The sequence below is a fragment of the Narcine bancroftii genome, chromosome 4, assembly GCF_036971445.1.
Source record: "Narcine bancroftii isolate sNarBan1 chromosome 4, sNarBan1.hap1, whole genome shotgun sequence".
In the NCBI taxonomy this organism is placed as follows: domain Eukaryota; kingdom Metazoa; phylum Chordata; class Chondrichthyes; order Torpediniformes; family Narcinidae; genus Narcine; species Narcine bancroftii.
This window is the reverse complement of record NC_091472.1, coordinates 236,309,130-236,331,088: the sequence shown is the minus strand read 5'-3', so window position 1 is coordinate 236,331,088 and position 21,959 is coordinate 236,309,130. Positions and strand designations below refer to the sequence as shown.

At 45.2% G+C, this 21,959-nt stretch overlaps 1 protein-coding gene across 1 annotated transcript in view; it reads left to right on the top strand.

Moving 5' to 3' along the window:
• LOC138761738 (dynein regulatory complex protein 11-like) overlaps positions 1-19,948 on the top strand; it is a 320,096-nt gene extending 300,148 nt beyond the window's left edge. The window contains exon 20 of the mRNA XM_069934395.1: positions 19,785-19,948. The gene's annotated coding sequence lies outside the window, so the exon portion shown is untranslated. The remainder of the gene's footprint in view (positions 1-19,784) is intronic.
• Positions 19,949-21,959: the final 2,011 nt, after the last annotated feature.

Sequence of the window (21,959 nt, the reverse complement as noted above, 5' to 3'; positions counted from 1 at the left end):
TGCCCCATTCATGTACCTGCCCAATTTTTTCTTACATTTTAAAATTAAACCTGCATTCACCACTTCAGCTGACAGCTCGTTCCATACTCTCACCATTCTCTGTGTGAAGAACTTCTCCCAAAACATCTCCCCTTTCACCCTTAATCCATATCCTTTGGTTTCTATCTCAACTAACATGGAAAAAGCTTACTTGCATTAACGCTGTCTATTCTCATTACAATTTTAAATACCTCTATCAAATTTCCCCTGATCCTTCTATACTCCAGGGAATAAAGTCCTAACCTTTTTAAACTTTCCCTGCAACTCAATTCCTGAAGTCTCAGCGACATCTTAGTAAATCTGCTCTACACTCTTTAAATTTTATTGATAACTTTCCTGTAGATAAGTGTCCTGTAGAAAACTGCACACAATCCTCCAAATTTGGCCTCCCCTCCCAACACCTATACTCAATACTTTGCTTTATGAAGGCCTATGTGCCAAAACTCTCTTTATAACCCTATCTATCTGATATGTTTACATGTTTAACTGTAAACTTCCATCAAACCTAAAAAATTCTGAATAAGTTGGACATATCTTTTCATGAGCTAATTCAGGGAATTATGTATCTGTATTCCCAGATCCCACAGTTCTACTGCACTCCTTAAGTACCCTACTGCTTACCGTGTATTTCCTACCTTGGTTTGACCTTCCAAAATTCAACACCTCTCATTTGTCTGCATTAAACTCTATCTGCCATTTTTCAGCCCATTTTTCCAGCTGGTCCAGATCCCTCTGCAAGCTTTGAAAACATTCCTCACTTCACCTCCAATCTTTGCTTCTTCTGCAAACTTGCTGATCCATTTTACTATGTTATCATCCAGATCATTGATGTAGACTTATAGCATCAAAATTTCAGTCAAAGACATTGAAACTCTTTAGTTAATCATTTTAATTGAGTTCACATTGGTGTTTAAACACCAAGCGTTTCAACACCAACCTTCTCAGTCTAAGGTATAATTCTCCCAACTCATAATCCTATGTCCTCTGTTTACTGATACCCCTGCTCTTTGAAAAGACTCTCTGCTGTATATCTGATCTATTCTCATTATTTTGTACACCCCTAGAAAATCACCTCCTCATCTCCTATGCTTCAAGGAATAAGATCCAAGTTTGCTATCATCTCCCTTTATCTCAGGCCCCCAAGTCCAGGATAATTCTTGTAAATCTTCCCTGCACCCTCCGCAGCTTGACATTAGGCCCTTTCAAACGGCCATGTAAAATGGGGTTAACCAGGCAATTTTCCCGGTTAGCACCCCAGTTACGCAGCAATTAGATAGAGTCCAACCCAGTCAACCTTGTTAGAATCCAACCTACCTCATACGTAGTCAGGGAACCCAGTTAAACTTACCTAGGTCTCATCTCGGCTGATTTGTAAGGGAAAATGGTCGACCTGCTTATTCCGGTGGTGTCAGTGCTTATGTGCGTACATCATCAGGCAGCAAGCATCTGAACATCCAGCAGTGCTTCCAGTGAGTGTGGAACACGTCATTGCAGGGGCGAGATCCACACTAAATCGCCGGGTTGGTGGTTTAATGGGTCGATTCCCCTGCAATTTAAAAGGTGCTTCCAGTACCTTTGCCCCAGTAATCGCACCCGGGTTCCAGGAGGGCTTCCCAAGTGCTGCAATTTAAAGAGCTAATATCTTTCCTGTAACATGGTGACCAAAACTGCTCTGAATGTGGCCTCACCAATATCTTATGCAATTATGAGCACTGCTCTGTGAATAATTCTGACACAAAGTCCACAGACTATACAACAGGCTTTAATTAGCTCAAACGTATATCAGTCTCAGTATCTTTGCTGGTTCCACATGTCTGGCTCTTCGAAGGGGCTGGCTCGAGTCTTTATATGGGCCGGTGTTTGACAGCAGGCAGGTGGGACCAGCTTCCTGGGTTGCCTACTTGCAGGTACAATGGTTGCCCCCTGCAGTAACTGGTAGGAGTGCGGCCAGTGTAGTGGTTGTATCATCACATTCACCCCCTTCTTAAAATGAATCTGGTGGTGGGAGGGGGCAGAGTTCTCAGTACCGAGTAGTATCTACAAGTTCAGGCAGTCCGGCAGTCATCTGTGCCTCTGGCACCGTTGCAGGACAGGTTCCTTGTCAATGGTTGGTAGGGGCAGGGCCGACTGAGGGTCGGCTGGGTCCAGGGTGGCTGGGCTAGCCAGCAGTGCGGGCAGGATGGTGTCTAACAGAGTGGGGGTGTAGGTATGGGGTTGGGCCATGGGGAATGGGGCCCTTTGGAGAAGCGGAGAGAGGTTATCGGCTCCAAGGGGATCTTGGATGAGTCAGGAGTGCCTGGGGTGAGAGGGCTGGGCCCATGCTGGTGGCAGGTCCCTGGTCGAGACAGTGTCTTCACATCCATTGGGATACCTGATGTAGGCGTAATTTGGGTTTGAATGGAGGTGGTGCACCTGCTCAACCAGGGTCCCAGAGATGTCAGCCATGCTGGCAGGGAGACACCAGTCACCGATTTCCTGTGAAAGGAGAAAAGGTGTTCGTGAGGGGTCTGATTGGTAGCTGTGCACAAGAGAGACCATGTGTTGTGGAGTGCATCGGGAAGAGCCTCTTCCCAATAGTTGATGGATCAGCCATCCAACCTCAGGGCCAGGAGAACTGCCTTCCAGATTACTCCATTTTCACGTTCCACCTGCCTGTTGCCCCTGGGGTTGTACCTAGTCATGAGACTAGACGCAATAACTCACACCACCAGGTACTGGTATAGCTCCTCACTCATGAAGCTGGACCCCCAGTCGCTGTGACTGAATGCCGGGTATCCGACATGCTGAAGATCTGCACCAGTGCCTTGATAATGGAGATGGTGGAGGTGTCAGGGCAAGGGATGGCCAAGGGAAAATGGGAGTATTCGTCTATGATTGAGAGGAAATAGACATTCTTATTCATGGAAGGCAATGGTCCCTTGAAGTTGACACTGAGTCACTCATAGGGCCGAGTGGCCTTCACTACATTGGGCCTTTAGCGGGCAGAAAAAGCGTGGTTTACACTCCACACAGATCCTGCAGGACTCAGTCATGGTCTGGACTTCTTGGATGGTGAAGGGGAGGTTCTGAGGCTTAATGAAATGTTACAGGCGCGTGACGTCTGAGTGGCAAAGGGTGTCATGCAACACCTGAAACTGTTCAGACTGTGCACTGGCGCAGGTCAAGGACAGGGCATCAGGGGAGTCATTGAGCTTCCCTGGCCTATACTGGATGTCAAAGCTGAATGTGGCCAGCTCGACTCTCCAGCACAAGATTTTGTAATTTTGATCATGCCCCTGTGGGTGGTGCCCACTGCGCACTGGTCTGTGAGGAGGGTGAACCTTCTGCCAACCAGTTAGTGGCGCCATTGGTGGACTGCTTCCACGATTGCCTGGGCCTCCTTTTCGGTGACGGAGTGTTCAAACTCTGAACCGTAGAGGGTCCTGCAGAAAAAGGTCTTCCCCCTTGATTGAGAGTGGCAGCGAGAGCAATGACAGAGGCATCGCACTCCACCTGGAATGGGGTGGTCTTGTCCACGGCATGCATCGTGACATTGGCGTTGTCCTGTCTGATGCAGTGAAAAGCTGCTTGCACTTCGGTAGGGAGGGGAAATGTGGTGGTCTGGGCCAGTGGACAGACCTTGTCTGAGAAGCAGGAGACCCACTGGGGGGTAGAAAGAGAAGAGCCCTAGGCACCTGTGGAAGGCTTTGAGCATGTGGGGAAGGGGCACTTCCTTTAGGGGGTGCATGCATTTGAAGTCGGGATGGATGACACCATGTTCCACAATGCACCCCAGGAGGGTGAGGCGGGTGGTGCTGAACACACTCTTCTCCCTATTGTAAGTGAGGTTCAGCTCCTCGCATGTCCAGAGAAATCTCTTCAGGTTAGCATTGTGGTCCTGCTGGTCATGACCGTAAATGGTGACATTGTCCAGATATGGGAAAGTCGCTCTTAGGCAATGCCGGTCTACCATGCTATCCATCTCCTGCTGAAACATGGAGACTCCATTTGTGATCCCGAACGGGACCGGTGGAACTGGTAAAGGCATCCATCTACCTCAAAGGTGGTATAAGGTTTAGCCCGGGCATGAATGGGGAGCTAATGGTAGGCTGACTTCAGGTCAGTCATGAAGAAAACCCTGTACTGGACTATCTCATTTACCATGTCGGCGATATGAGGCAGTGGGTAGGCATCCAGCTGGGTGTACTGATTGATGGTCTGACTACAGTCTGACCACAGTTTTCTGGCCCCTTTTACAACAAGGATCTGGTACTGGACATTATAACTCCTTCTGCCAGAAGCCATCTCACCTCGGCCTAGATAAAGATCCTATCTGCCATGCAGTAGTGCCTGCTCTTGGCAGCTATAGGCTTACAGTCTAGCGTCAGGTAGTTGAAGAGGGATGAAGGGGCACCCTAGAGTGGAGAGCCCGCAGGTGGACTGGGGCGGTCCTGGACTTTGTGCTGTGGATGGTGAGTGGGGGGAAGAGGGCCACTGAAGGTAAGGGTGAGGCTGTGGAGGTGACATTGGAAGTCTAATCCCAGGATAACTGGGGCACAGAGCTTGGGCATAACCAGGAGCCTGAACCCTTGATATGCTCCCCCTCCCCCCCACTGTCAAGTTCACCAAGCAGGTGGTCCTGGGCCGCGAAAGCGATAGTGAAGTTCGCTGGGTATACTTTGAGTTTCAGCGTACGGACCATATGCGGGTGCACAAAGCTCTCAGTACTACGACTATCAAACAGGCATTTTATTACCTTCCCATTGACAGCGATGTCCATCATTGAGCACTGGAATCCATGGGGAATGTCCTCCATTAGCGTGGTAGACGCGAGGACTGCCTAAGCTTCCCGACAGTTGTGGTGAATAGTAGCAAGTGGGTGCCTTTAGAAGTGTAGGGTGTAGCAAGTGAACAATTTTGCACAAGCGCATGTTGACCACATCGTCTGGTCAGTGAGTTGGGTGGTTGGGGGTTGGCTGGCCCATGATGGCAGCACCCAGGATAGGCACATGGCATTAGCATAGTTGGGCAACTCGACTGGAACTGACGTCATCAGTGCAGGCGGAAGTTGGATGATGAATGATGGTGGTGCCCATGCTGAGCAAGATGTAATGTCATCAGTGTGGGTGGAGTAATGGCGCTGCCCGGCATCCACACGTGTCCCAAGAGTAGGAAGGGGCTCCTGGTTAGTCACAGAGGGTTGTGGAGGGCCACAGGGCTCCCAGTGGGTTTGGAGAGCTGCACTTGGTGAGGTGGTCATTCTTGCCATATTGGGAGCAATGTGAGTTCCTCACAGGGCAGTTCTTTTGGGACCGCCTGTCTGACCCACACTGGGATGCGCAGTACTTACAGCAGTGGACTGCTTCGGTGGCGGCGGTTGTCTTTTCCACATAAGGCCCATCAGCAACCGGTCATTGGCGTCAGCCAGGCCGGAAGTTGGCAGAGGCAAGCATCAAAGGCCTCTACCTGGTGAGCTGCAGATTCTAGGGAGTGGACCACCTCCATGATCCTGGTATTTTCCTCCAACAGTTTCTGTCAAGTGATCCTCCATCGCACCCTTGCACTTGGGCATCTCGGACGAGTTGCTCCACCTCCCCAGCAGTCACCACAGCTTCAATCATGCACTTGCGTGCTAGTTCTCACAGTGCCCCCAGGTAAGCGTCTGCCATCTCACCCGGCTGCTGTACCCTGATGCTGAGCAGCTACTAGGCATAGAGCATGTTCATCAGGGGCCAGTACATGAGTTTCTTCTGGTTAGTGTTAATGACCTCAGCCTGTGTGTAGATGATCGTCTCAATCGCATGCTTCCAGATCTCGAAGTATGCTGGAGCGTCCAGGTGTTGAGGGTCGATATCCAGCCTCGTGATGGTGATGATGGTCCTTTAATTTCTAATTTGTGAGTGCTGCTGTGTGAATAATTTTGATGGAAAGTCCACAAGATGTACAACAGGCTTTAATTAGCTTAAACGTACACCATTCTCAGTATCTTGCTGGCTCCACATGTCTGACTGTCCCCAAAGGGGCCAGCTCAAGTCTTTATACAGTCCAGTGATTGACAGTCGGCAGGAGGGCCAGCCTCCCAAGTTGCCTACCTGTAGATACAATGGTTGCCCCCTGCAGTAGGCAGGTAGGAGTATGGCCAGAGTAGTGGTTCTACCACCACAGCAATTGCAACATGAGCTCCAAATTTCTATACTCAATAATTTGACTGATGGACGTCAATGTGTTGAAAGTCATTTTGACCACTCTCTGAACCTGATGCTACTTTCAAAGTGGTATGTACCTGTACTCCGAGATTGCTCTAATCTATAACATTTTCCACATCCCTATCATTTACACCTACCCACATTAGATTTTCTAAAATACAACCTCACATTTCTCTGTATTAAATTCCATCAACCATTCCTCTGCCCACCTGCCCAACTGATCAAGATCTCATTGCAATCTTTGGCAACTGTCTTCAATATCTACAATATGACACACTTTATTATAATCTGAAAACTTGTGAATCATGCTTTGGTCATTTTCATCTAAATCATGGATATAGATGACAAACAGCAAGGGGCTCAGCTCTGAGCCCTGTGGCACATCACACCACTTCAGTCTAAAAAAACAACCTTCTGCCATGATCCTCCATTTTCTTCAGTGAAGCCAATTTTCTATCCAATCTGCTACCTCATCTTGGATCCCATGTGATCTAACTTTCCAGAACTGCCTACTGTATGGAAACTTATTGAATGTCTTGCTAAAATCCATATATGCAACATCTACAGCTCTGCCATCACCACCCATCAAGGTCACATCTTCAAAAAACTCAGATTTGTGTGACATGAGCTTCCAGATACAAAACCATGCTGACCATCCCTAATCAGCTCTTATCTATTCAAGGGCATGTCCTGTATATCAGCACGTTCAGAATGCTCTGCAGTAATTTACCAACCACAGATGTGAGGCTCACTGGCTTGTACAGACCAGACACCGCAATCCAACCAGATGATTTCACCATTCACCGACTGGGACGGAAGTCGGATTCTGGCAAAGAGGGAGGGAGCAGTGTATGTTTTCTAGTTAATACCACTGGTGCAAGGACGTTGGAGTCCTGTCGACCTCCTACTCAACTGTCTTAGAGCAAACCTTGATTTAATGGAGACCCTTCTATCTACCCTGTGAGTTCCCATCAGTGATTCTCACTGGGTTTATATCCCTCGTGATGCCAATTATAAACAGGCACTTGCAGAGCTGCATGATGTGGTCAGTAAACAAGAGACCTCCCATCCTAAGGCACTACAAATATTAATCAGTGACTTTAACCAGCCCTGCTTCAAGAAAATCCTCCCCAACTACCACTAGCATGTAACCAGCTGCACCAGAGGTCCCAGCACACTCAATCACTACTACACCAAGATAAGGAAGGCCCATCGTTCTTTCCCAATATCACATTTTAGCAAGTCAGATCACCTTGTTGAGCTCCTTCTGCCTTCATACAGAGTCTAAAAAGAGAGGTTCTGGAAATCAACTGCTCGCAGGAGGCTGAAGAATAGTTACAGGACTTCCTCAAGACAGCAGATTGGGCAGTGTTCAAGGACTCAGCTGAGGATCTGAATGATTACACCAGGGCTGTCATAGTCTTTATCAAAACAGCTGTGGACGATTGTGTCCCTACCAAATTGTTCAGGATTTTCCCTAGTCAGAAGCCCTAGATGCATAATGAAATCTAGAACCTGCTGACAGCCAGATCACAGGCATTTAAATTCAGAGAATAAGATCACTATGGAAGGAGCAGGTATGACCTGCAGAAAGCCATCTCCCAGGTGAAGCAGAATTTCCAGACAAAAATGGAAGCAACTGAGGATACCCGACAACTATGGCAGGGGCTAAATGACATAACCTGCTACAAAACCAAATCGGGTGCAGTAGGAGATGCCTAAGCTTCATTCCCAGATGAACTCAATGCCTTCTATGCCAGATTTGACCACAAGAACAAGAAAAAAGTGAATCTGAGGAAAGCATCCTGTCTGTATAGATTACCCGGCTGAGCACTGAAAACCTATGCTAACCAACTTATGTTCACAGACATCTTTAACATCTCTCTCCAGCAGGGTGTGGTACTCACCTGTTTCAAATAGGCATCAATCGTACCATTACACAAGCAGAGTAGGGTAACCTGCTTAAATGACTATCAACCAGTCGCACTCACATCAATAGTGATGAAGTGTTTTGAAAGGTTGGTGTTTAAGCATATCAGCTCCTGTCTAAGCAGCGATATGGATCCGTTCCAATTCACCTATCATAGGAACAGGTCTACGACAGATTCCATATCACTGGCTCTACACAAAGCCCTAGAACATCTGGACAGCAAAAATGCTCTTTATCGGCTACAGTTCAGCATTTAACACCATCATTCCCTCAAAACTGATCAGCAAATTCCAAGAACTGCGACTCAGCATCCCACTGTGCAATTGGATCCTGGATTTCGTCACCTCCAGACCACAATCAGTGAGGATTGGTAAGAATATTTCCCCCACAGTCTCCATCCGTACCAGAGCACCACAGGTTCTTAGCCCCCTGTTCTACCGCTGTACACCTATGTCTGAGTGGTTCAGTATGACAATAACACCATCTACAAATTTACTGATCATACAGTAGTGGGTTATATAACAATGAGTCAGCATACAGGAGGGAGATTGAAAACTTGGCTGAATGGTGGACCAAAATCAACTTCACACTACCACTAAAACCAAGGAGTTAATTGTTGACTTCAGGAAGCAAAAGCCAGAGGTGTATAATCCAGTGATCTTTATTGAGGGATCAGATGTGGAGAGGATAAGCAAATTGTAGTTCTTGGGAGTCACTAGCTCGAAGGATGATTCCTTGAACCACACACTAATGGCATCACGAATAAAACACATCAATAAAGCCTCTACTTCCTGAGGAGTATGCCGTTCAGTATGACATTTCAAACCCTGGAAAATTTCTACAGATTTGTGGTGGAAAGTGTGCTGACCAGCTGCATCAGGATCTGGTATGGGGATACCAATACCCCTGATTGTAAAGCCCTGCAAAAGATAGTTAACAGCCCAGGACATCATAGGCAAAACCCTGCCCACCATTGAGAACATCCACAGGGAACAGCAGCAATCATCAAGGATCACCATCAACCAGCCCACACTCTGTTCTCGCTGCTATCATCAGGAAAAAGGTATAGGTGCCATAAGACTCGCACCACCAGGTTCAGGAACAGCTGCTCCCCCTCCACCATCAGACTCCTCAACAACAAACTCAATCAGGGACTCTTGCACTTTATTGTTCTTTTTCTCTCTGTATTGCACAATATGTTTGTTTACCTTTATTTGTTTACATGTGTACATTGAGTACAGGTTTTTTATTGCACTACCAATAAATGGTTATTCTGCCTTAACTGCAAGAAAAAGAATCTCAGGGTCATACATATGTGCTCTGACAATAAATCTGACATGTGAAATCTGTAGATTCCAGGCTTTTCCCTGCAGCCCTTGAGTAGTTGCACATTTGCCCACCTCCAGTCTTCTGGTATCTTACCAGTGTTTAATTTCAACTCATAAATCTAAGCTAACGAACCTGGAGCTTCCTCTTTAGATTCCCAGTGTCCTCAGACATACCTGATCAGCCCAGGATATTTGTCTACCTTCATACATATGAACACCTTCAGCACTTCCCTAACATAACACTGACCACTACTCCCTATGCTGTGGTGTTTTTATTTGTTTATAATTGCATTACCTGCTGTATGAGTTGATTTGCCTGGCTAGCATGCAAAGCAAAGATTTGGTGTTTCTGGTAACACATAACAATACATAATTCAATTTGACTCAGAGCTGTGCACAATAATGTTTGTACAGCTGCAACATGACTTTCACATTCAATACTTCATCCTGTGAAGGCAAGCATGATAAATGTGTTTTCTACGACTATCCATCTGTGCTGTCATTGTCAGAGAGTGATGGATTTACAGCTCAAGATTCCTCTGCACATCGACACTGCAAAGGACTCTGTGGACCCACTAGAATTTGACTTTCCAATGTACATATCCTCACACTTGTCTGGATTAAATTCCACCTGCCACCACTGTGGCTCGCTTTCCATTCCTGGTGAAATCCTCTTGAATCTCTCAAGTCTCTTGAGCTCCATCATAACTTCCTGAAATATGCTGACAGTTTGTAACATAACAATTATTTTCTTGGGGTCTTGCTTCAATTTTAACCATGCTTTAGGAAATATTGCACATGGATTTCCCAATGTAAATACCTACGACCAGTTCTTCCTTCAGAACGTTCAGGTGAAAGCTGTTGGCTGCCTTTGGCAGGACTTTACACCAGCAAAGTACTTTTACCGTATGTCTTGGCCTGAGTTTTATGTTGGAGTCACAGAGACAGTGAGGTGTACAGCACAGAAACAGGCTCTTCATCCTGCCACATCCATGCTGACCTTTTTGTCCATTCACACTGATCCTGAAGAAAACTGAGGTCCTCCATCAGCCAGCTCCCCACCATGATTACCAGCCCCCCCACATCTCCATCGGGCACACAAAACTCAAAACGGTCAACCAGTTTACCTATCTCGGCTGCACCATTTCATCAGATGCAAGGATCGACAATGAGATAGACAACAGACTCGCCAAGGCAAATAGCGCCTTTGGAAGACTACACAAAAGAGTCTGGAAAAACAACCAACTGAAAAACCTCACAAAGATAAGCGTATACAGAGCCGTTGTCATACCCACACTCCTGTTCGGCTCCGAATCATGGGTCCTCTACCGGCACCACCTACGGCTCCTAGAACGCTTCCACCAGCGTTGTCTCCGCTCCATCCTCAACATCCATTGGAGCGCTTACATCCCTAACGTCGAAGTACTCGAGATGGCAGAGGTCGACAGCATCGAGTCCACGCTGCTGAAGATCCAGCTGCGCTGGATGGGTCACGTCTCCAGAATGGAGGACCATCGCCTTCCCAAGATCGTGTTATATGGCGAGCTCTCCACTGGCCACCGTGACAGAGGTGCACCAAAGAAAAGGTACAAGGACTGCCTAAAGAAATCTCTTGGTGCCTGCCACATTGACCACCGCCAGTGGGCTGATAACGCCTCAAACCGTGCATCTTGGCACCTCACAGTTTGGCGGGCAGCAACCTCCTTTGAAGACCGCAGAGCCCACCTCACTGACAAAAGGCAAAGGAGGAAAAACCCAACACCCAACCCCAACCAACCAATTTTCCCCTGCAACCGCTGCAATCGTGTCTGCCTGTCCCGCATCGGACTTGTCAGCCACAAACGAGCCTGCAGCTGACGTGGACTTTTTACCCCCTCCATAAATCTTCGTCCGTGAAGCCAAGCCAAAGAAAGAAATTTTCCTGCATTAGGACTGTACCCTTCCACACCTTGACTATTTAATTGTCAGTCTATTGTTTTTCACATCTTTTGTTACTATCCAAGTGACTAACATTAATATTTACAGTGAGAGTCTGTACAGCTGCCTCTCCCTAGATGATTGCAGACTCAGGACACTAGATGGTAGTGTTCAACCTCTGAAATGCCCCAGTAAGCAGCTATGAGAAACTTTCTCTTGCAACTTCTGAGTGCCTTTTCATCTACTTTTTGAAAATTGAATCTCCTTGCTTATATATTTTTTTCACTATGTGCTGACTGACTGAGCAACAGAGGTCTTTTTCTCAAAGTTACGATCTTGACATTCATATTCCTCACATAGAGTCATACAGATCAGGATCTTCGGCCCAGATCTTCAATGCTGTCCAAGAGGGCAATATGAACTAGTGCCATTTGCCTACATTTGGCCCAAATCCTGCTAACTATCCAAATTTATTTTGTACATTGCCATTGCACCTGCTTCTAGAGTTTCCTCTGGCACCTCTTTCTAGGTACAGATCAGAATCAGGTTCTTTGTCATGAACATGTGACACGAAATGTATTGTTTTGCAGCAGCATTATGCATTACAGATGCAAAAATGGCTATAAATTACAATTCCGTAAAAAGAAGATTTAAAAAAGAAACAATTAGTGCAGAAAAGAGAAAAAAGAAGTGTCTATCTGTTCATTATTCGTTCACAAATCTTATGGTGGAGGGGCAGAAGCTGATTTTGTAACGTTGCGTGTGCTTCATCAGGCTCCTGTACCTCCTTCCTGATGGTGGCAGTGTGAGAGGGCATGGCCTGGATGGTGAAGGTCCTTGATAACAGAGGCTTCTTTCTTGAGACACTGCCTCTTAAAGATATGCTGAGTTGAGTGGACTAATGCCCATGATGGTGCTGGCCAAGTTTACTATAGCTACTCTGTAGCTTTTTCTGGTCCTGGGAATTGGCACCTATGGGCCAGATAGTGATGCAACTTGTAGAAATTTGCAAGAGTCTTTGCTGTATTAAATCTCCTCAAACTCTAATATAGCCACTGGTGAGCCTTCTTCATGATTGCATTGACATGATAGCCCCTGAATAGATCTTGATAGATGTTGGCACCCAGGAATATGAAGTTTCTTACCATCTCAACTTCTGAACCCTCGATGATGACTGGTTTGTTTTCTCCTGGTTTACCCTTCCTGAAGTCTACAATCAATTCCTTAGTTTTGATAACATTGAGTGCAAGGTTGTTGTTGTGACACCACTCAACTAGCTGATCTACCTTACTCCTGTGCGTTCATCATTGCTGTGTGTGATTCTACTGACGACCATGGTGTCATCAGCAAATTTGTAGATGGCATTTGAATTGTGCCTAGCCACACAGTCATGGGTGCAGAGACAGTAGGGCAATGGGGAAGCACGCATCCTTGAGGTATGCCTGCGTTGATTGTCAGAGAGGAGGAGGTGTTGTTACCAATCCACACTGGCCATCATCTTCCAATGAGGAAATCGAGAATCCAGTTGCAGAGGGAGATGCAGAAGCCCAAGTTTTGAAACTTGTTGACCAGTACTGAAGGGATGATGGTGTTGAAAAATGAAACCAGATGAAACAGCACATCTCTGAACCACGTAAAACTACATATATACATACACGCGCATGCATGCACACACACACACACACACACACACACACACACACACACACACACATTATATAACATATATATTATATAGCTCTCTCTCTATTATATATATTATATAGCTCTCTCTCTCTCTCTCTCTCTATTATATATATTATATAGCTCTCTCTCTCTCTCTCTCTCTCTCTCTCTCTATTATATATATTACATAGCTCTCTCTCTCTCAGCATTGTAGACCAGCAGCAATGGAAATTCTCCAAGGCAGTGTAATTACTCTTCTTTTAAACATCATATTTATTACTAACTACTAACAATATAACACATTAGTCAAATCAAACCCAACTATGTGCAGATGTTCGTATGTGTGTGTTGGGGGAAGGGAATATCCAAACCATTACAGTTTAGGCATAATCCTGCAAAGTCATTCCAAAGTTGAGTCTTAGAAATCCATTGTCGAAATGCAGACTTTTAACCTGATGCCCAGAAGTAACTATTGAAGGAGATGGGGGAGACTGAGTGGCCAGACTGCCGAAAACCCTCAATCCTCGTCGAGTTTCTTCCTTTCATACAAACGTTTGTCACAACTCCCCTTTTTCTTGCGTGGGGGAAACAAAACGCACAATTTCCATGATGCTTCCAAAACCCAGGTATGGATCAATTAAAGTGACCTTTCCTTTGCTTACGATGGGGATCAATAATTCTCCTGACAGGGAGAATCAGCTGAATTGTCCATTATAACACAGTGATTATGCTCAGTGTTTGTTGAGATGGCCACTGGTCACAAAGTGCTGTTCCTTTAGTGTTCCACATACAGGATTCTCTCACCACCTGCATCCCTGGAAAAAAGCACCCAATGTCCTTTTTCCTCTCCAAAGTAACAAATTTGGTACAGTCTGTACTAGCTGATATCACACAGTCTCTCCAAGGTTGCGAATGGTTGCAGCCTGTACTAGTCCTTAAAATGATATTCATACTAAAGAAAATAGGAGCTCGTAATATATATATATATATATATATATATATATGTAAATATTTTGGAATGATTTACTTGGTTATTGGATACTGTTCATCAATCACACAGTCGGTAATAAGCTATTTCCCAGACTGACAATTCTGATTTTGATGCTCCTCTATCTCCTTCCTGATGGTAGAGGGTCAAAGATGCTGGATGAAAAGTGTCCTCAATAATTCTCTGTGCCCTATTTAAGCAATGCTCCTAGTGAATGTTGTCAACAGAGGGAAGGGAAACCCCAGTGATCTCAGCCATTTGACAATCCTCTGTATTGACGTCTGGTCTGATGCTTTGCAGCTACCATACCACACAATGATGCTGGCAGGCAGGACACTGTGCTCCTCTCTCCTGAAGTGCAAATGGCTAAGGGGGGGGGGGGGACATTATAAAGGTTTATAAAATCATGAGGGGCATTAATAAGTTAAAAAGTCATAGATCATTTCCCTTTGTAAAACATTAGGGCATAGATATAAAGTGAGAGAGGAAAAATGTAAGAGGGACCTTAGAAGCAACTTTTCCCCAGAGGTGATGGTTCTTGAATCTCCCCATGTCATCCAAACCATTCATTGGCTTGGCTTCGCGGATAAAGATTTATGGAGGAGTATGTCCACATCTGCTGCAGGCTCGCTGGTGACTGACAAGTCCGATGTGGGACAGGCAGGCACGGTTGCAACGGTTGCAAGGCAAAATTGGTTGGTTGGGGTTGGGTGTTGGGTTTTTCCTCCTTTGTCTTTTTTCAGTGAGGTGGGCTCTGCGGTCTTCTTCAAAGGAGGTTGCTGCCCGCCGAACTGTGAGGCGCCAAGATGCACGGTTGGAGGCAATATCAGCCCACTGCAGTGGTCAATGTGGCAGGCACCAAGAGATTTCTTTAAGCAGTCCTTGTGCCTCTTCTTTGGTGCACCTCTGTCTCGGTGGCCAGTGGAGAGCTCGCCATAGAACACGATCTTGGGAAGGCGATGGTCCTCCATTCTGGAGACGTGACCCACCCAGCGCAGTTGGGTCTTCAGCAGCATGGATTCGATGCTTGCGGACTCTGCCAGCTCGAGTACTTCGATGTTGGTGATGAAGTCATTCCAATGAATGTTGAGGATGGAGCAGAGACAGCGCTGATGGAAGCATTCTGGGAGCCATAGGTGATGCTGGTAGAGGACCCATGATTCGGAGCCGAACAGGAGCGTGGGTATGACAGCGGCTCTGTACACGCTGATCTTTGTGTGTTTCTTCAGGTGGTTGTTTTTCCAGACTCTTTTGTGTAGTCTTTCAAAGGCGCTATTTGCCTTGGCAAGTCTGTTGTCTATCTCTTTGTCGATCCTTGCATCAGATGAAATGGTGCAGCCGAGGTAGGTAAACTGGTTGACCGTTTTGAGTTCTGTGTGCCCGATGGAGATGTGGGGGGGCTGGTAGTCATGGTGGGGAGCTGGCTGATGGAGGACCTCCGTTTCCTTCAGGCTGACTTCCAGGCCAAACATTTTGGCAGTTTCCGCAAAACAGAACATCATGCGCTGGAGAGCTGGCTCTGAATGGGTAACTAAAGCGGCATCGTCTGCAAAGAGTAGTTCACGGACAAGTTGCTCTTGTGTCTTGGTGTGAGGTTGCAGGCGCCTCAGATTGAAGAGACTGCCATCCGTGCGGTACCGGACGTAAACACCGTCTTCATTGTTGAGGTCTTTCATGGCTTGTTTCAGCATCATGCTGAAGAAGATAGTAAAGAGGGTTGGTGCGAGGACGCAGCCTTGCTTCATGCCGTTGTCATTGGAGAAAGGTTCAGAGAGCTCATTGCTGTATCTGACCCGACCTTGTTGGTTTTCGTGCAGTCGGATAACCATGTTGAGGAACTTGGGGGGGGGCATCTGAGGCGCTCTAGTATTTGCCAAAGCCCTTTCCTGCTCACGGTGTCAAAGGCTTTGGTGAGGTCAACAAAGGTGATGTAGAGTCCTTTGTTTTGTTCTCTGCATTTTTCTTGGAGCTGTCTGAGGGCAAAGACCATGTCAGTAGTTCCTCTGTTTGCGCAAAATCCACACTGTGATTCTGGGAGGACACTTTTGGCGACACTAGGTATTAGTCTATTAAGGAGAATCCTAGCGAAGATTTTGCCTGCAATGGAGAGCAGCGTGATTCCCCTGTAGTTTGAGCAGTCTGATTTCTCACCTTTGTTTTTGTACAGGGTGATGATGATGGCATCACGAAGGTCCTGAGGCAGCTTTCCTTGGTCCCAGCAGAGCTTGAAAAACTCATGCAGTTTGGTATGCAGAGCTTTGCCGCCAGCCTTCCAGACCTCTGGGGGGATTCCATCCATACCTGCTGCTTTGCCACTTTTCAGTTGTTCAATTGCCTTATATGTCTCTTCCCGGGTAAGGACCTCATCCAGCTCTAGACTCAAGGGTTGTTGAGGGAGCTGGAGCAGGGTGGATTCTTGGACTGAGCGATTGGCACTGAAAAGGGATTGGAAGTGTTCTGACCATCGATTGAGGATGAAGATCTTGTCGCTGAAGAGGACTTTGCCGTCTGAGCTGCGCAGAGGGCTTTGGACTTGGGGTGAGGGGCCATAGCATTACAACAAAACCCCAGCTCGACTGACAGAGGATGATTTCTGCACTATAGCCAAACCAAATATGAATATTTGTGATTTATTATTACTGTATATTTCGGCGTACAAGTCAAGTCGTGAAACCCAAAAAAAATTCTCAAAAAGTGGGGGTTGACTTATTTGCCGGATATAATGTTGAGTCCTTAAATTCAGCTCAAAATCCAATCCGCGTTGATCCAGCATATCAACCCTTCAAAAACCAATAAAAAAACTGACTGCAATAGATTTTTATTGAACACAACACAATTAGCACCCTTCAAAATCGCTTTCATGATTTGAAAACAACAACACATTTAGAACCCTTCAAAATCTCTCTCACTATCATCGTCGAAGCAAAGTTAATGGCAAGCACATCCATATTCTCACTAAACAATCATCATATGGGTCCTAGTCTGTATCTGATGAGGTGGTTTCCGTTTCCTCGTCAGTGTCCCACAATAAATCTTCCTTACCATCAAATGCACATTTTAAACTATTTTATCACAGTCTCTACTTTAACTTTGACCCATGCCTTGAGCACAAAGTTACACAGCACATCAAGTGATGCAGCATGCATTACCCCGTCTTTTGTAAACTACGTTCCTGCGCTCCACATCCATGTATTCCATTCCTTGCACATGTGGTCTTTGAATGGCTTGTTCAAGCAGACATTGAAAATTTGAAATATAGACGTCCAACCACCCAGGATAACTGCCATGTAAGTATTATGTAGTGCTAATCTACTTTCAATGTTCTCAGTTAGCTGGCTACAAAACACATTCCAGACCCAGCAAACTCCATTCTTCGCATAAAGTGCCTGGCCACCTGTTCCACACATTGTCTATCCACAGTTTTACACCATTTTCATCCGTCCATTCTTTTTCATGAAAATGTACAAAAATACCTAAAGGGAATTTCATTTTGCATTTGAAGGTTACCATGGTCTTAAATTTGTCCTGTCGGCCATGCACAATAACAGCATGGTAAGTGCTTCTGGTTTACACAGTTTTAACACCTTTCCATGCCACTGTTCTATTGCCTATCATGTCGAAATTCATGGGGGTTTTGTCCATGTTTCTGATATTTGCCAATGCAAACTTGTATTTCTGCTGGTTCCATATAATAAACTGGTGAAAACTTGCAATGTTATGATCCAGATCTTTTGATAGTTTCTGTGCAATTTTTGTTTTTTGTCGTAATACCAGATTTTTTCTGTTCATGAAACAATTGCACAGCCTACAAAATCTTTTCTGAGGTCTGGGTGTGAATTTGCCCACTGCAGTGCAAAAGTTCTAATTTTATTTCCAGTGACTATGTAGCAATCTTGCCTCTGTTCACACACCCATCTTGCAATCTGATTTTCCAACTCTGGCTGATGAGTGATTCCTTTTCTCAAAGAACATTGCCTTTTTAGTATTTTTCTTAAAGTTCCTTCTTTCTTCCTCCAATCTCTTACCAACTTGTCAACCCCATCAAATTTTCTTGCAGCACCACAGTGGTTGGTTTTCTTGGCCATTTCTGTCACTTTCAACTTAAAACTCGCTTCATATATTTCATCGTGAGTTGCGTTGTGTTGATGGTCCCTCCACGATAGAAATCACCTCCAGCTAATGCCCAGCCAATCAATCCACATGATCTATGGAGGTCAATGTATAAACTGTTCAATGGCATCTCAAGCATCACGAGCTTTGGGGGTCGACTTACACGCCAGTCAAAGGGAAACCTTAGGCAGGCAGAAAATAGATGCCGACATATGCTGGATATACCATAAAACCCTTAAAAAGAGGCAGGGGGGGGTTTGACTTATACACCAAAATATATGGTAATTTTCTTAATTATAGTTAATATCTGTAAGTGTGTTTTATGAACTTGTGTAACTGCACATTGCTCTGTGTATATGAGAATAAGGCTTCCTTCCTTCATTTGTTTAAACAGCATGAATGTGGGGCAAAGGGAAAAGTAACTGGGGACAGTTTAATAGAAATCATTTTATAAATTAGTCACAGAGAGATACAGCACCAAAACAGGCCCTTCGGCCTTCCAAATCAATGCTGCCCCTCAACTACCAATTTACACTATTCCTCATTAATCCCATTTTAAAAAGATTTGGATAGAATAATCCAAGAGTACTCTGTCTAGGATCCTTCCCCACTAGATCAGGACTTCTGTCTAGGATCCTTCTGCACTGGGTCAGGACTTCTATCTGGAATCGTTCCCCACTAGATCGGGAATTTTATCTGGAATCCTTCCTTACTGAGTCAGGACTTTTGCCTACATTTCATCTTCATCCCTCTAAACCCTTCATGCATCTTGTCAAAGGTGAGAGGTTGTTTCATCTTGCATTCGTAGGTGTGAGTTCTTAAACAACAGATGGATGAAGGAAAAGGTTCTTTACTTTAAAGTTGTTGTAAACAGGCATGCCATGAAGCTGCAAGTCTCCATGACAGATACAGCAAACTGTGTGTCTACCCCCTGCTAGCAGTCAACTCTCATCAAACAGTAAGGCATTGCTAGTTGCATTGCAACCATGATCACTATCATTACATCTCCCTTTCTTAAAACAAAAGTAGCTTACTTTTAACTAACAAGTTTTCTTTGTATACCTCTGCAATTTTAACTTTAACACCAAGAACTTACATTTTCATTATTATCAACATTGTGAACGTTTTTTAAACTTGCTTTGTGTGTTCACATTTACGAACACTAAAACTTGAAGAGCGAATAACATAGCATTTCTTCATTCTAATACAGGAGTCTTTAAATTTGCTCAATAAGTCTCTTAGGAGGATTCACGTGTCTTGACGATCTCCTAATTGATTGTCCTTGAACCTGAGTTGTTGCCTCAGACAATGTCTTCTCAGCTGTGTATTCAGGTTGTTCAACAGTATCCGTCTTTCCATCTACTGTGGCTGGTTCCATTTGAAGGTCTCGACAATTTATTTACGGAACAACACCTTCATCTATCTGAATGGTGTATGATCTTGGTTGGACTTCACTACGGACAGATCCCTTCTGAGTCCATAAGTTTGTTTTGTCTTTTAGTTTTACTTGGTCACCAGTATAGAGTTGTGATAGGTTTTTTTGTTCCTCTGTCAAAGTAATACTTTTGCTTTTCTTTCTGTTCTTTGAATTGCCTCACTTTCTCCCTCTCTTTTATTTTTAGGAGGTTTTCCTGGATGGGTAGTTTGATCTCAGCCTATGTCCCATGAGGAATTGTGCTGGTGACGTACCACACACGAAAGTCTGCAGACGCAGTGATTGAATGAAAAACACAATGCTGGAGAAACTCAGCAGGTCATACAGTGTACTTTATATAGCAAAAATAAAGCAACATAACTAATGTTTTGGGTTTGAACTCTTCAAGGTATGACAAAATGTAGGCAAGCGCCTGAAAAATGTAGTGGGTGGGGGGACAGAGAAAGGAGCACAGACCCACAGGCAAGAGGTGGATAAGGGAGTGAGGGCACACCAGCAAACAGAGGGAGGGAGGATGGCTCTAAATAGAGAGGGAAGTGGGTGGAGACTTGGAGGAAATGTGACAGATGAGGGAGGGAGAATGGGCAGTGGGTTAGCAGAAACGAGAGAAATTTATGCTCATGCCATCAGGTTGGAAAGTACCCAGATGAAATATTAAGCATTGCTCCTCCAATTTATGGGTGGCTTTGGTTTGGCAGTGCATAAGGTGATGGACAGACATGTTGGCATGGGAGTGGGGCGCAGAATTGAAATGGTTGGCCATTGAGAGATCCCTGTCATTGATGCTCAGCAAAGCAATCTCCCAGTCTGCAACTATTCTCTCCGATGTAAAGAAGGCCACAACAGGAGCACCGGGTGCAGAAGATGACTTCCAGGATCATGGATTTCCACCCTTCCAGACTACAATCAGTGAAGACTGGTATGAACTTCTCCTCCACAATCTCCATCAGTACCGAAGCATCACAGGGCTGTGTTCTTAGCCCCCTGCTCGACTCACTTTACACGGATGACTGTGTGGTTCAGAATGACACTAACATCATCTACAAATTTGCCAACAATACCACAGTTGTGGGTTGTATAAAGAAAGATGATGAGTCAGCATGCAGGAGGGAGATTGAAAACTTGGCAGAATGGTGCACCAACAACAACCTTGCACTCAATGTCACCAAAACTAAAGGGCTGATTGTTGACTTCAAGAAGGCAAAGCCAGAGGTAGACAATCCAGTGATCATTGGGGGTCAGAGGTGAAGAGGGTGAGCAATTTTCTTGGGAGTCACAATCTCAAAAGAGCTTTCCTCAACCCAACACACTGAAGGCATCATGAAAAAAGCAAGTCAGCGCCTCCACTTCTCAGGAGTTTGCAGAAGTTTGATATGACATTGGAAACCCTGGAAAATTTCTACAGATGTGTGGTGGAAAGTGTGCTGACTGGCTGTATCACCGTCTGGTATAGAAACACCAATACCCTGAGTGTAAAGCCTTCCGAATAGTAGTGGAGACAGCCCAGGACATCAGAGACAAAATCCTCCCCACTATTGAGTACATCTACAGGGAAACACTGCCGTCGGAGAGTAGGAGCAATCATCAAAGAGCCACACCACTCAGCACACATTCTAGTCTTGTTGCTGCCATTAGGAAAGAGATATAGGTGGCATAAAACTCGCACCAGCAGGTTCAGGAACAGCTGCTACCCCTCCACCATCAGACTCCTCAACAACAAACTCAATCAGAGACTCATTTAAGGACTCTTTCCTGTACACTTTGTTGATTATTTTTATTCTCTGTATTGTACAGTCAGTTTGTTTACATTTGTTACCTGCATACAGTTCTTTATTTGTTTACATGTATGCTCTGTGCAATTTATTTTGCATTACCAATAAGTGGTAATTCTGCCCCACATGCAGGAAAAGGATCTCAGGAATCTCAAGAATGTGGTGTCATGTATGTAGCAATGTTTTTGGAAGAAGAACTTTTTATACAATCTGGACTGGAAGACCCTATCTTGGGAACAGATACAGTGGAGATGGAGAAATAGAGAAAAAGGAATAGAATCCTTACAAGGAACTGGGTGTGAAGAAGTATAATCGAGGTAGTTGTGGGAGTTAGTAAGTTTATAAAAAAATAAACTGGAGAAAGTTTGTCTCCCGAGAGGGAGAAAGAGAGATCAATAAAGGGGAAAATGTCCCCAGAGACAGACCAAGTGAATTTAAGATTGGGGTGAAAGCAACATGAATAAAGTTGATGAGTTAATCATTGGTGTTTCAGGCCGCACCAATGTAGTTGCCAATGTAGTGGAGGAAGAGTTGAGGAGTTTTGCCTGTGTAGGCTTGCAGCATAGATTGGTCCACAAAGCCAACAAAAA